The following is a 10,000-nucleotide window of genomic DNA, read 5'->3' as shown; positions in this document are numbered from 1 at the left end:
GGCGAAAGGGAGGGACGGAGGGAGGGTAGGACCGACACTTCCTGTGCATCATCATCTATCGATCGATCTCACCGATTCATCACCGAGTTGGTTCCCTCGATCGATCCTGTTTTGGGAACTTCCTAATCGTCAGCGTCGGGTGCTGAGTCACGGGCCCTCTCGGCAGCGCGGCGTGGCGGGTGTGCGTCCGTGCGTGCGCTCGTCGGATTTATAACGTAGGGCAATAAGTTGACAGTTCAGGTACATGTATGTGTATGGATGAATACAAATGAGCTTGGGGGATGTAAATACTATAGATTTATATATAGCAAGGATGATGGATTGATATGAGGATTCATAGTTGATTATTTGTTTCGGTGTATATGTATAAATATATATATATATATTTTTTAATACATATATGCATACATACATATATAAATAAATATATACATATACATATATATACATAAATATATATATATATACATATACATATACATATATATTTATATGCATATATGTGTATATGTATATATATATATATATATATATACATATACATATACATATACATATATATGCATATATGTATATATATATATATATAAACATACATATATATACACATATGCATACATATATCCATATATATACATATACATACATATATACATATATATAGATGTACATGTACTTACATACACACACACATTTATAAATATATATATATAGATATATATAGATACACACATATATATATATATATATATATATATGCACACACACACACACACACACACACACACACACACACACACACACACACACACACACACACACACACACACACACACATATATATATATATATACATTTTATATAATTATTTTCCAACATACCTGTTGTAAATTATACAAGCTAAACTGACAGAATCTTGGTATAAAGATAATGACGGCATCGATAACGCTACAACGGACCCACTCCTCCACTGATAACAAGAGCGACTTGTTTACAAACTTTCATTTCGCTGCAAATGTTATTCTCGCCGGCCACATGCTCGACTACCGTTAACTATTTTCTTTCCGTCCAGCTTGATTTTCTACGCTTATTCATAACATCGTCAGCTGAATTTGGTCTTTTGAAACCCATAATGTATGCAGGTCAGCCATGGGAGGTCTGAGGTCAGGTCAGGTCGCTGAATCGCGGGCGCTGGCTTTGTTTGAGGATCTCATTTCGGGATCACTTTTAGGGACTTTTTCGGGATCGCTTATTATGTTTTATCTTTAAGGGATCGCTTTTTAGGTTTTATTTTTAGGGATCGCTTTCGAGCTCTTTTCAAGGTTTGCTTTTGTTTGTTTTTAAGGATCGATCTTAGTTTTTCTAGGTATCGCTTTTAGGTTTATTTAAAGAGATCGCTTTTTGGGCTCGACCGTATTTGCAGAGCGGGAACTTTTACTCAAGCTGTGACTAAGAACTGGTCCAGCAAGTCTGCGCTTAGTCTCGTGTGGCCAACGACCTTACCTCTCGCCCCGACCATGACGCGCGCGCGCCTTTAAACTATGACATGCTCGGAGATTTATCATTATTTGTATCTTTTTTGGACTTTTATAAAGGTCGGAGGAATATCGACTCGACTGAACAGATGTCCCGTCCCTCGGTGTTTGTAAAGTGAGTTCGAGTTTCCCTTTCTCTCTCTCTCTCTCACGGTCTCTCTCTCTCTCTCTCTCTCTCTCTCTCTCTCTCTCTCTCTCTCTCTCTCTCTCTCTCTCTCTCTCTCTCTCTCTCTCTCTCTCTCTTTATATCTTTCTTTGTTTTTTATTAATTTCTGCCTCCCTCTCCCATCCGCTCGTCGTTGAATGGCCATGATTGAGTCGTGTTTCTCCCCCGGCCCAAAGTTCAGCGCTATCTACAAGGCGTGTGAGGAGAGCCGTTATCTCGTCTATCCAACTCGGGGACGCTCTGATGGCCTCGTCGTCTTATCAGTGTTGTGTTCGCTGCTCCCATTCCCACATTTTGTTCTAACATGGCGGATTTCGGCAACGGCATGGCGTCTGGGTCTATGAGTGATGTGGGCTTCCAAGGGACAGAGATTGAGCAACGGTAAAGGTAGAATTTAGTTTCCTCCGGGCATTTGGGCCAACTCATCGACCCGGTGCAAAGCAAGATGCTGGACAGGTGGGTAATTGGATAAGTATTTTCCCCTTCCCACTCTCCTCCCTCCTCCCCTTCCCCTCCACCCCCGCTCTCCCTCCCTTCCCCTCCTCCCCCTTTCTCGAACACACGCCCACCCTTCTTAACACAGACGAGTCCGAGTAGTGATGATGCAAGGTAATGCGAGAGGGAGATGACCTGATTTGGCCTAGTGCGGTAAATGGCACAGGTCCAGCTGGGTGTGTGACCTGAAAGCGTCTTGTTGACCATTGACCTGACTGTTAATATGGTCTCTTGTGATGTCATGTGGTCTAGGCGGCCCGTCAGGTCACGGATCTTCTTTTCTTTCGACTCTAAGGAAGAGGATTATCTTTTCCTTCATCCTTTCATCTCCCTTCCGTTCTTCCTCGCTGCTCTTTATCTCCGCCTTACCTTTCACCACGCATTCCACTCCCTCTCTCCCTCCGTCCTTCCCTACCTCCTCCTTCCTCTCTGTATATGCATCTGTCTCTTTCCCTTGGTCTCTCTCTCTCTCTCTATCTTTCGTACTCCCCTCTCTCTTTTCCTTTTTCTACCTCCCTCCCTCCTCCCTCTCACCCTTCCCTTCTCTCTCCCTCTCCCTTTTACCTTCTCTCTCCCTCTCCCTTTTACCTTCTCTCTCCCTCTCCCTCCCCTTTTCCCTCCCTCTCTCCCTTCCCTTCTCCCTCTTACTCAAAATTGAATTCCCCAGCATCTCCCTGGCTCTCCCCCAAAAAGCGCCCCTCCAGCCAACGGACGCTGAGGCCTGAGCGTGTGTTAATTAGACAAACTTTAACGCCTGACGCGCCCTGGAAAATTTCCTAACAACCCCGCTGCCAGCCGGGTTGTCACGCTCCGCCAATGCTTTAGAAATGGAATAAAAATAGAGACAATGTAAGAGAGAGAGAGAGAGAGAGAGAGAGAGAGAGAGAGAGAGAGAGAGAGAGAGAGAGAGAGAGAGAGAGAGAGAGAGAGAGAGAGAGAGAGGGAGGGAGGGGGGGAGTGGAAAGAGATGGGTAGATTGTAGATGTGGGATAAAGTGTAGAGGAATAGCGGGAGGGATATATATATATATATATATATATATATATATATATATATATATATATATATAATGAGAGAGAGAGAGAGAGAGAGAGAGAGAGAGAGAGAGAGAGAGAGAGAGAGAGAGAGAGAGAGAGAGAGAGAGAGAGAGAGAGAGAGAGAGAGAGAGAGTCAGAAACGGTAACAGATATTAAAAAAATAAAACAAGAAAACGAAGTAGAACCAAACACTGACAGAGAGCGACAGAGGGAGAGAGAGGGGGAGAGAGAGCCAAGGTATCCACCATGACATCTGGAGCAGCTTCGACCCCGCTTCCATCTGTTGTTCGAGCCTCATACCCTGAGTAGCTTCCGGTTCCTGTGACACACATGCACACTGAGAATCCCCGGAACAGCATAATGCATGGAGAGATGACGTCAGTGCGAGAGATAATGCTGTAATGCATATAATGGTTATTATACAAGAGATAATGAGGGGGAAAAATGTATATTTCGTTCGTAAGTATAATCTGCATTTGTTTTCGCTCCACAAATTAGCACCTACGTGTTATTCGAGCTCTCGCCGGTTTTTGTGGTTGATATTCGAATTCTTCACGTAATATCGTAATTAGCCTGACCGTCCACGATGCCATCCTTAGTTTCGCATAGGCCTAGAAGCTCTCGTACGACCAACTATCAGCACTCGTTTACGTCATGACAGCCGGAGTCGTAATATCAAGGAGTGTTATACTAGTATAGCTAAATACCGACGCGTATTTTGTCATAGTGTTACTTGTTATTCAGAGGCCAGCGTATTTTGTCGTAGTGTTACTTGTTATTCAGAGGCCAGCGTTCAAGGAATGTCGATTAAAACAGTTCTTTAAGTTACAATGAGACTGTTGGGAGGCAGGAAGAGGGCTCTGGTAGGCCTATACAGCTGCATTCCCCCCACCCTCCCCGTCCCCCTCACTCTGACCTACTCCTCTGTCCCTGACCCGGCGCTGGAGGGGGTAGGAGAGAGGGAGGGAGGGAGAGGGTGCGCTCCTGCCATCCCCTTGTACATCAGAGAAATATCTGCTTTTTCGCTGCTCCGTTTCCTCAAGCAAACGCGCGTGCCGTGTCAGGCGGGCTTGGAAGATGCGCCGCGGATGTCCATCAACGCTGCCGCTTAGTCGTTTCTACGTGAGGAAGTTCCGTGAAGTTAAAGGAAACAATGGCGGAGAGCGAAACAGCCTCGGCGACAGTGGTGGCGAAGGCTAGGCCTCGGTCCCCGCCTGACCCATAAACAACAAACACCGAGGTACTGCGACCGCCCGGCTATACCGAACAGGACAGACGGGGCTTCCAGTCAATGCCATCGCGACAGTGAGGACATGTAAGGGCGTGGGCGTGGGCGTCACTTCTAAAAGGGCGTGCGCTGGAAGGGAGACGTATCGTGAATCATCCAAAAGTCAAGATGTGACTTACGGGACTCACCGAGACGACACGCTGACTTTAATGGCTGACTGAAGGTCGTACAGGGAACAGGACTTTCTCAAGGAGGTCGGGTCGGGTGTCGAGGGAGGGTGGGGGAGGGGAGGGAGCAGGGTGTGCGCTTACCCCAAGACTCCGTATCACGCGGTCGCTCCCTCCGCCGAGAGACCCACGCCAGACCTTCCACATCCTGCCCTCCACCTTGACTTTAAAAATTCACAGTCCGAGAAATTGCACGACGATCCTGCATTGCACAGTCGCCCACCGAGGACACAAGCCCACCTCTCACAGGAAGGAAGGCCCCGAATCGAATCGCAGACCGCCAGAATCCACCCCTTCCCAAAATGTCCCTCTGGCCTTCCCCTTCCCCTTTGCGTCCAGCCTTCCCCCGACATTCCCCGACCCTCCGTCCCCCCCCCCCGCCCCATGGCACCCCCGCCCCGCCAAGGCTTCATTTTCCACCCCCAAGGCACCGGGTGTCCCGTTTTCGCCTCTTCTGGCCCCAGATGCTTCGCTTTGGAAGACGCGCACGTGAGACTCCCTCATGACCTAGGAGGTATAAACGCGATATATATTCCTTTACTATAACTTGATTCGGGTGAACTTTAGATAATATCACACACACATGCAAACAAAAAAATAACACAGTTGGTATGTTGTGATTATTTATGCCATCTGCTTTTCGTCTTCCTTCCCAAGAAACCTTTAACAGCAGTGGGTGAGGGGTGGGGGTGGGGGTGGAGGTGGAGGCAGGGTAAGGAATTGCTCAAGACGGTCGACAGCTCACGCGTCTTAGGTTTCCCAACCGAGATGCTGCTTTTACTCGAAGATGTAGGCCTGTCTGAGTCATCCATCTCCGCGGCCGGTCCACATAGGCCTTGCTAATCCAATGCTTTCCTTCATTAATCTCCTGTCACAAGTCCCAGCTCGCAGGAATTCAGTCTTAAGTGAGGATCCCTCCCCCCCTCCCCCTTCCCTCCATTTCACGGGTCTCCACGGTGACGACGCGCGAGGTGCAAGCTTCCGCGCTTTTCAAAGGACGAATTCTTCCGTCTAGCTTCAGGTCGGCGCGCTCGTTGCATGGCCTCCGGTGACGCTGCGGTGCTCCGTGGGACGCGACCTCTGTCTTCGCCGTTCTTCCGTCCGTGTTTACGGCGACGCCTCGAGTCTTCCTTTCAGCGCACAACGCCTTTCTCCGGTATCTTCGGGCTTTTGTCGTGCAGGAAAGCAGCGAGCAGCTCGGCGCCGTTCCACCCTGGTGACTGTCGTTCCAGAGGTAAGTCTCTCCCCCTCCCTCACCTGGCCCCCTCCCTTCCACATGCCGACTCCACCCGCTGGCCCGCTCCAAAGGCGGGTTCCTGCCCGGGCCGGTTACCAAGGTGGGCCCACGTCGCGCTAGATCCGCCAACAACACCACGCCCTTGTTCTCGACTTCCGGTTTTAAGTCCAATAATTGCGTCATGTTGCGTCGGGGAAGGCAGGAAAAGCCGCGCGGATTGCGTCGCCTTTGGCCTCCAGGCGAAGACACGTGACGCAAAGCTCGCCACAGGAGCGCCGCGGCCTCCCAGCCAAGAGCGAGGCCTTCTGGCGATTTCCGTTCCTCAGGCGCGCTCGCGACCAGAGCAGCTGGAGGCAACCATGAACGGTTCTGCTAACCTTGGTCGGTTCCCTCGCGCCCCTTGGAGTCGCCCCGAGATTCAACTGCGAGTCATTCACTGTAACGCACTCTATTCCTGCTACTCGTGCGTTGACCCAGCCTTTTGTGATCCACGGGCCGTGACATGCAAAGTATACCGTATGAGCCTGGTGCATAGAGGTCAAAGTCCTAGTCCTACCTGGCGATCGATTAATTGTTGTTTTATTACGTGGCATTTGTGTACCTCGGCTGTTTTCGGGTATTGATCAGCCTGTAGATGGATGTCCTCGGCGGCAATGACATTACGCATTGTCAACGCAATCTGGCAGATTGCTCCGTCATTACTGCTGCAAGTCGCAGCGACTTCGCTCCCCTGACGGGCTGTGCGCGGAGCGGCGCAACGGCTGCGTGACTCAATTATGCCTTCATTACACCTAAGCCTAAATACAGCCTGCGCTCGTGTGTGACCCCGAGCGCCGTGTCATTTTCCGGAAGCGGCGCGCCGTCCCGAATGAAAAGTCTCCCGACGCGAAGAGGAAGCGACCTCTGCGCGCCTGGACTCGGAATTGCCGCAAATGGATGCCGTTTCGATTGCATGTTATCGCCCGAATATCACGCCTCAACAAAAGTCTCTCTCTCTCTCTCTCTCTCTCTCTCTCTCTCTCTCTCTCTCTCTCTCTCTCTCTCTCTCTCTCTCTCTCTCTCTCTCTCTCTCTCTCTGTGTGTCAAACCAACCTTTCTGATTATCGAGACGATCACGTCCTCGGGTGTTACTCTTCATTGCACTACATTTCCCACAGGTATCAAAGAGCACCGATTGTTCCGTTTTCTCGTGGTTCTTTCCCTTATTTCGTTATGCCATTACCTATTCCTTTTATGGCTGGTTTTATTATTATGGTAATCATTTCCCGACTGAGGATAGGGCGTAATGCTATTGTTATTTCCCAACTGAAAAATAATGGGGCACGACTCAGATGCCTTCGTATGATTCCCGGGATGATATTTTCACGTGAAAGAAAACAAGAAGAGAGCAAGTTAGTAAGTAACAAGAACATACACGCGAAGGAGCAAGAGAGAGAGAGAGAGAGAGAGAGAGAGAGAGAGAGAGAGAGAGAGAGAGAGAGAGAGAGAGAGAGAGAGAGAGAGAGAGAGAGAGAGAGAGAGAGAGAGAGTAACAAAGACTGATAGAGAAGGGGAAAAGACACCTTTCCTAGGCGAAGCACTCCCAATAGCAGTGAAATGAACTGGAATATCGCGATTCCCACTTTGCCTCCAACCTCTCCCCCTCTCTCATCCCTCTTTCCCTCCTCCCCTTCTCTTTCCCTCCTCCTCCCCCTTACCCACCCTCCCCCTCACCCGTCCCTCCTCCCTCACCCTCATTCCCTCCTCCTCCCCCTTACCCACCCTTCCCCTCGCTCGTCCCGCCCGCTTTCCTCGGTCCCATGTGGGTCCCGGCGCGCTTTGTTCAAAACACAACAGAAGCGCGTGGTCGGGCGGTCGGGGCGGGATGGGAGAGGAAGAGGGGGGGAGGGGGGCATAGAGGAATGGGGGGGAGACGAAAATGGAGGGGGTCGAGGAAGGGGGGGTGTTGGGGGTGAAAGAGTGGGGAGGGGGGAGATGAGATATATGTGGATGGGGGGGGGGGGGGAGAAAGAGGAGAGATATATGAGGGGGGAGAAAGAGGCGATATGTGGGGGGAGGTAGAAAGGGGAGATATATGAGGCGGGGGGAGGAAGGAGGGAGGGTCAGTGTGGGGGGTGAGAAGGGGAGGGAATGGGAGAGGAAGGAACTATGAGAGGAAAGGAGGGGGGGGGGGGATATATAAGAACAGAGCTACAGTGGTGGAGGTAGGGGGTTGGGAGGGAGAAGGTGTGGGAACGAGGATTCGAAAAAGGAAAGAGAAGAAAGAAAGAGGAAGAAGAAGAAGGGGAGTAAACTAGCAACCGATAAGGATAGGCAAAAGATGGAGGGAGAGAGAGAGAGAGAGAGAGAGAGAGAGAGAGAGAGAGAGAGAGAGAGAGAGAGAGAGAGAGAGAGAGAGAGAGAGAGAGAATCAAACACACAGCTGTTCATGTTAATTTTGGCGGGCAGGAGGAGGAAGAGGAAGAGGGAGAGGGCGAGAGAGTGGGGGGGGAGGAAGAAGGGGAGGAAGGGGTGGGTGAAGGGCAAGAGGGGAGAGGAACTGATGCGAGAACATAGCGGAAAAGGGTGGGAAGGGATGGAAAAGGGGAGAGAGAGGGAAGGAGAAAGAGAGGGAGGGAGGGAGAGAGGGAGAGAGAGGAAGGGTGGCTAGCGGAGGATGAACATAAGGGGGAGGGGGAGAGGGGGGGACTGGAGGGAGATCATGTGATTAAAACTTGCGCTGTTGTCGAGAAAGTTAAGCGCGTGTGATGAATGGGCTTCCGAAGCACGCACTTCATCACAGAGCTCCTCGGGATTGTACGTGAGCGCCGATTATGTTGATGCGGTCGATAATGATGGGAATGATTGAGAGAGAAATGAAGAGAGAGAGAGAGAGAGAGAGAGAGAGAGAGAGAGAGAGAGAGAGAGAGAGAGAGAGAGAGAGAGAGAGAGAGAGAGAGAGAGAGATCAAATCAGACAGAAAGAGAGAGATCAAATCACACAGAAAGAGAAAGAAAATTAGACAGAAAGAGACAGACAGACAAAAGCAGAAAGAGTCACACACACAGAGAAACGTACAACGCGAGCATCAACATCACGAAAGGGGGAAAAAAAAAGATCTGTTGACACGCGTCTTATCACCCACAGACAACCCGTGACGCTGCTTCCTTGGGCGAAGATGAGAAGGAAGTGATTTAGAAAGCAAGGAGGGAGAGAGGTTGCTTATCAAAATACAGAAGATGTGAACCAGACTCGCTCGAGAAGAGGTGATTCAGTGACGGGTATTTCCTGAGGGCGAGTGTTGTGAACGTTGCAAGGCGAGTGGGGGGGGGGGGTCGGAGAGGAGGAGGGGGAGGAAGGGGGGAGATGAAGAGGAGGGAAAAGAAGAAGAAGAAATAGAAGAAGAAGAAGAGAAAAAAATAAAAAGAACATGATAATGATGATAAAAGGAGGAGTTGCAGAAAGAGAAGAATAAAAAGAATGAGAAAATACCGATAGCACAGAAATGGGAAATAGGTAACAAGAGAAGAGAAAAAGGTTTAGGAGAGGGAGGGAAAAAAGTGACTAACCCACAACCACGCTGGACAGCATGGGGGACAAGAGTAACGACTTTGTGGTACTGGTCATGGAGATTGTATGTGTGAAGGATGAAGGGAGAGAAAGAGGGAAGGGAGGGAGGGACAGGGAGAGGAGGAAAAAGAGAGGGAGGGAGGGACAGGGAGAGGAGGAAAAAAGGGAAGGACAGGGAGAGAAGGGTGAAAGTTTGAGAGAGAGAGAGAGAGAGAGAGAGAGAGAGAGAGAGAGAGAGAGAGAGAGAGAGAGAGAGAGAGAGAGAGAGAGAGAGATAGAGAGAGCGAGAGAGAGAGAGAGAGAGAGAGAGAGAGAGAGAGAGAGAGAGAGAGAGAGAGAGAGAGAGAGAGAGAGAGAGAGAGAGAGAGAGAGAGAGAGAGGATGAGGATAACGGAAGGGCGAAACAGAGAGGACAGGGTGAACACACACACACACACAAAAAGGGGGGCACCATCTAGAGCTCAAAATGGCGGGCAAGAGAGTGGCTGAGCGCTCTTTGTTTGGGAGTCCCTACCGAGCCCTCAAA

The 10,000-nt window shown here is 49.8% G+C and overlaps 1 protein-coding gene across 2 annotated transcripts in view; it reads right to left on the bottom strand.

The window, feature by feature from the left end:
* The window catches only part of LOC125025937 (RNA-binding protein Musashi homolog Rbp6-like), a 153,720-nt gene that overhangs the window by 142,533 nt on the left and 1,187 nt on the right, over positions 1-10,000 (bottom strand). The window lies entirely within an intron of this gene.

This window comes from Penaeus chinensis, chromosome 5, assembly GCF_019202785.1.
Source record: "Penaeus chinensis breed Huanghai No. 1 chromosome 5, ASM1920278v2, whole genome shotgun sequence".
Classification (NCBI taxonomy): domain Eukaryota; kingdom Metazoa; phylum Arthropoda; class Malacostraca; order Decapoda; family Penaeidae; genus Penaeus; species Penaeus chinensis.
Note: the sequence above shows the minus strand (reverse complement) of the source record. Positions and strands in the feature narration are given on the sequence as shown.